Source organism: Leptonychotes weddellii, unplaced genomic scaffold (genome assembly GCF_054177405.1).
Source record: "Leptonychotes weddellii isolate Sample4059 unplaced genomic scaffold, ASM5417740v2 HiC_scaffold_1895, whole genome shotgun sequence".
NCBI lineage: Eukaryota > Metazoa > Chordata > Mammalia > Carnivora > Phocidae > Leptonychotes > Leptonychotes weddellii.
In genome coordinates this window covers 8627-13881 of record NW_027774696.1, presented here as the reverse complement: position 1 = coordinate 13881, position 5255 = coordinate 8627, and the positions used below count along the sequence as shown (strand labels likewise).

Genomic DNA, 5255 nt, shown 5'->3' with positions numbered 1-5255 from the left:
TGGAACATAAGGAATAGTATGGAGGACATTAGGAGAAGGAAGGGATAAATGAAGGGGGGGAAATCGGAGGGAGAGATGAACCGTGAGAGACTATGGACTCTGAGAAACAAACTGAGGGTTTTAGAGGGGAGAGGGGTGGGGGGATGGGTTAGCCTGCTGATGTGTAGTAAGGAGGGTACGTATTGCATGGAGCACTGGGTGTTATAAAAAAACAGTGAATCGTGGATCACTACATCAAAAACTAATGATGTATTGTATGGTGCCTAATATAACATAATAAAATAAAATTAAAAAAAAATGTTCTTTGAAAAGATAAACAAAACTGATAAGACTTTATCTAGACTCACCAAGAAAGCAAGAGAGAGGACTCAAATCAATAAAATCAGAAATAAAAAAAGAGACATTACAACTGCTACCACAGAAATACAAAGGATCGTAAGAGACTACTGTGAACAACTTTATGCCAGCAAATTGGACAACTTAGAAGAAATGGAAAAACTCCTAGGAACATACAACCTACTGAGACTAAATCAAGGAGATATAAAAAATGTGAACAGACCAACAAGTTAGGAGATTGACTCAGTAATCAAAAGCCTCCCAACAAAGAAAGCCCAGGATCAGATTATTTCACTGGTGAATTCCACCAAATATTTAAAGAAGAATTAATGCCAATCCTTCTCAAACTCTTCCAAAAAAACTAAAGAGAAGGAAACACTTCCAAATTCATTTTATGAGGCAAGCAGTGTCCTGATGCCAAAGCTGCATAAGGACACTACAAGAAATAAAACCTCAGACCAATACCCCCAATTAATACAGATACAAAAATACTCAACTAAATGTTAGCTACCCAAATTCAACAGCATATGAAAGGATCATACACCCCTCCTTGATCAAGTGGGATTCATCCCTGGGATACAAAGAAGTTCAATATATGCAAATCAATCAATATGATACATCACACTAATATAACGAAAGATTAAAAAATAATATGACCATCTCAAAAATGCAGAAAAAGAATTTGGCAAAATTCAACATTCTTTCATGATATAAACTCTTAAAAAATTGGGTATAGAAGAAATATAGCTCAACATAATAAAGATCATATATGAAAAGCCCACAGCTACCATCACACTCAACAGTGAACAGGTGAAAGCTTCTGCTCTAAGATCAGGAACAAAACAAGGGTGCCTACTCTAACCACTCCTCTTCAACAGAGTATTGGAAGTCCCAGCCAGAGCAATGAGGCAAGAAAAAGAAATAAAAGGCATCCAAATAAAAAAGGAAGAAGTAAACTTGTCTCTACAGATAACATGATCTTATATATAGGAAACCCTGAAGACTCAAAAAAAAAAAAACTATTAATCCAAAAAACTATTAGAACTAATCAATGAATTCAATAAAACTATAAGATTAATGTACAAAAATCAGTTGTGTTTCTATACATTAATGACAAACTATCTAAAAAATAACAAAAACAATTCCATTTATAACAGCATCAAAAAGAATAAAATTCTTAGAACCAAATTTAACCAAGCAAGTAAAAACTATAAGTGTACTGAAAACTATTAAACACCGATGAAAAAAATTGGAGAAGGCACAAATAAACAGAAAGATACTCCATGATCATAGATCTGAAGAATTAATATTGTTAAAATATTCATACAATCTAAAGCCATCTGTTGATTCAATGAAATCCCTGTCAAAACTCCAATAGAGGGCGCCTGGGTGGCTCAGTCATTAAGCGTCTGCCTTCGGCTCAGGTCATGATCCCAGGGTCCTGGGATCGAGTCCCACATCGGGCTCCCAGTTCAGTGGGAAGCCTGCTTCTCCCTCTCCCACTCCCCCTGCTTGTGTTCCTGCTCTCGCTATCTCTCTCTCTGTCAAATAAATAAATAAAATCTTTAAAAAAAAAAAAAAAGAAAATCTTAAAAAAAAAAAAAAAAACTCCAATAGAATTTTTCAAAGGAATAGAAAACACAATAATAAAACTCTTATAGAACCACAAAATACCCTGAAGAGCCAAATAGTCTTGAGGGGGGAAAAAACCCACAAAGATGGACACATCATACTTCCTGATTTCAAACTATATTACAAAGCTATAGTAAACAAAACAGTATGGAACTGGCATGAAAATAGACACATAGACTAAAGGAACAGAAGCAAGAGCCCAGAAATAAACCCATGCGTACATAGTCAACTAATATATGGTCAACAAGGGAGTCAAAAATACTCAATGGGGAAAAGACAATCCCTTCAATAAATAGTGTTGGGAAAACTAGATATTTACATGTAAAAAAATGAAACTGGACACCTATCCTAAAACACAAAAATTCACTTGAAATGGAGGACTCGAAACCATAAAACTCCTAGAAGAAAACACAAGGAAAATGTCCCTTTATATTGGTCTTGGCAATGATTTTTTTTTTTTTTTTTTTGGGCTGTGGCACCAAGAGCACAAGCAACACAAGCAAAAATAAACAAATGGGAATATAGCAAATTAAACTACTTCTGCACAGCAAAAAAAAAAAAAAAAAAAAAACCCACAATTAAAATCGAAAGGGAACCAAAGGAATGAAAGAAAATGCTTGCAAACTATGTATCTGATAATGTGTTAATATCCAAAATATGTAAGGAACTCATAAAACTCAATAGTGAAAGAACAAACAGCCCCATTAAAAAATGGGTAAAGGTCCTGAATAGACATTTTTCCAAAGAAGATATACAAATGCCAATAGGTACATGAAAAGCTGCTTGACAAACACCACTAATCATCAGGAAAATGCAAATCAAAACTACAATGATATATTATCTCACATCTGGTAGAATTGCTGTTATCAAAAAGACCAGAGATAACAGGTGGTGGTAAGGATGTGGAGAAAAGGGAACACTTGTACTCTGTTGGTAGGAATATAAACTGGTGCAACTACTATGGAAAACAGCATGGGGTTCCCTCAAAAAATTAAAAACAGAAATACCATGTGATCCAGCAATTCCACTTCTGGGTATTAATTGGAAGGAAATGAAATCACTATCTTGAGATATCTGCACTCCTATGTTCACCATAGCACCATTTACAGTAGCCAAGACCTGGGAACAATATAAGAGTCTAATGACAGATGAATGGATCAAGAAAACACACACACACACACAAATATTAGTCAATCATAAAAAAGTAGGAAACCCTGCCAGTTGCAACAAGATGGATGAAATTTGAGGGTGTTATGCTGAATGAAGTAAGTCAGAGAAAGATATATATTGTATGATCTCACTTATATGTGGACTCTAAAAAAACTGAACTCACAGAAACAGAGATAGATTGGTGACTGCCAGGGGTGGGAGGTGTGAGGGAGAGGAAATGGGGGAAGGTGGTCAAAGGGTACAAACATCCCAGTTATACGTTCTGAGGATGGAATGTACAGCATGGTGACTATGGTTTATGATATTATATTGTATATTTGATTTTTTTATGTTAACGTTAGTCATCATACAGTACCTCATTAGTTTTTGATGTAGTATTCCATGATTCACTGTTTGCGTATAACATCCAGTGCTCCATGCAATACATGCCCTCCTTAATACCCATCACTGGGCTAACCCATCCCCCAACCCCACCCCTCTAAAACCCTCAGTTTGTTTCTCAGAGTCCATAGTCTCTCATGGTTCATCTCTCCCTCCGATTTCCCCCCCTTCATTTTTCCCTTCCTTCTCCTAATGTCCTCCATGCTATTCCTTATGTTCCACAAATAAGTGAAACCATATGATAATTGACTTTCTCTGCTTGACTTATTTCACTTAACATAATCTCCTCCAATCCCATCCAGGTTGATGCAAAAGTTGGATATTCATCCTTTCTGATGGCTGAGTAATATTCCATTGAACATATGGACCACATCTTCTTTATCCATTCATCTTTTGAAAGGCATCTTGGCTCTTTCCACAGTTTGGCTATTGTGGACATTGCGGCTATGAACACTGGGTGCATATGGCCCTTCTTTTCACTACATCTGTATCTTTGGGGTAAATACCCAGTAGTGCAATTGCTGGGTCATAGGGTAGCTCTATATTTGAAAGTTGCCAAGTGAACAGATCGTAAAAGTTCTCACCAAACACACAAAAAGTGGTAAGTATGTGCGGTGATAGATTTGTTAACCTTATTGTGGTCATCACTTCTTAAAATATTTGGATATCAAATCATAACATTTGTACCTGAAGCTACACAATGTTGCATGTCAATTATATCTCTATAAAACTGGAGGGAAAAAAGAGCCATGGTGTAAAATTTATTGCTAAAAACTATATATTGAGAAAGTTTAAATTTTTGATGCATACATGCAAATTATGGTTGACTACTCTAATTTCAATTAGCAATAATCATGCCTCAGATAAACCTCTTTGGCTATGATACTGCCTCTGTGCAAAGCTGATTACTCTAAGTTCAAAAGACAACTTAAATTCAAAGAAACAATTAAATAAGAAAGTAATCATCTGATTAAAAAAGAACAATTGCATAAAAGTTTTCAAACTTTCTGGCTATCTTTCTTTCTGATCATAAAAGTAACAAGATATGGAGAACCCAAGTACATACACTTCTAGGTATGGGAAAGCAAATCTGAGATTTTGCTTATAATGAGAAAGTTGGGGCACCTGGGTGGCTCAGTCAGTTAGGCGTCTGACTCTTGACTTTGGCTCAGGTCATGATCTCAGGGTCATGAGATCGAGCCCCACATTAGGCTCTGCAAGGGCATGGAGCTTGCTTAAGATTCTCTCTCTCTCCTTCTCCCTCTGCCCTAATTCCCTCTCTCTCTCTAATTAAAAAAAAAAAAAGATAACAGAAGTTTTTCAACTGGGTTTTGCCTTTCAAAGAAAGCCCAAAGTTGTTAAGAGAATAAAACCAACAATAACCAACCCAGATACTGTTCCTCCTCCCAGCAACAAAAACATTGAGTGGTAGTCTAGATCACTGGTATTCTTCTTTGTGTAACAGGATTGTGAGGTTCACGTCCATACCTGGCTCTCGTTCAAAGGATGGGTGTGGAAAACAGGATAAAAAGAAATTGTCTCAAATTGCAACAGTGTAGATTATCTCTAAGATTTTAAACAATGACAGCTATTAAACCCTGGGATAGAGGCCTGAGAAAAACTGTGGCCTGTTCTTCTCCAGATGTAGGGACAACGAGAATGCGTGCTCTTTAATCTAAGACACTGTAACTCATAGGAACCGATGAAAAATTGTACATGGAGGACATTTTTCACCA

At 36.3% G+C, this 5255-nt stretch overlaps 1 non-coding gene across 1 annotated transcript; it reads right to left on the bottom strand.

Annotated features, from left to right (window-relative positions):
- Nucleotides 1–4288: 4288 nt before the first annotated feature.
- LOC145718643 (U4 spliceosomal RNA) lies at nucleotides 4289–4422 on the bottom strand. The gene has a single exon (XR_014141943.1). It is a non-coding gene; the product is annotated as a U4 spliceosomal RNA (small nuclear RNA).
- Nucleotides 4423–5255: the final 833 nt, after the last annotated feature.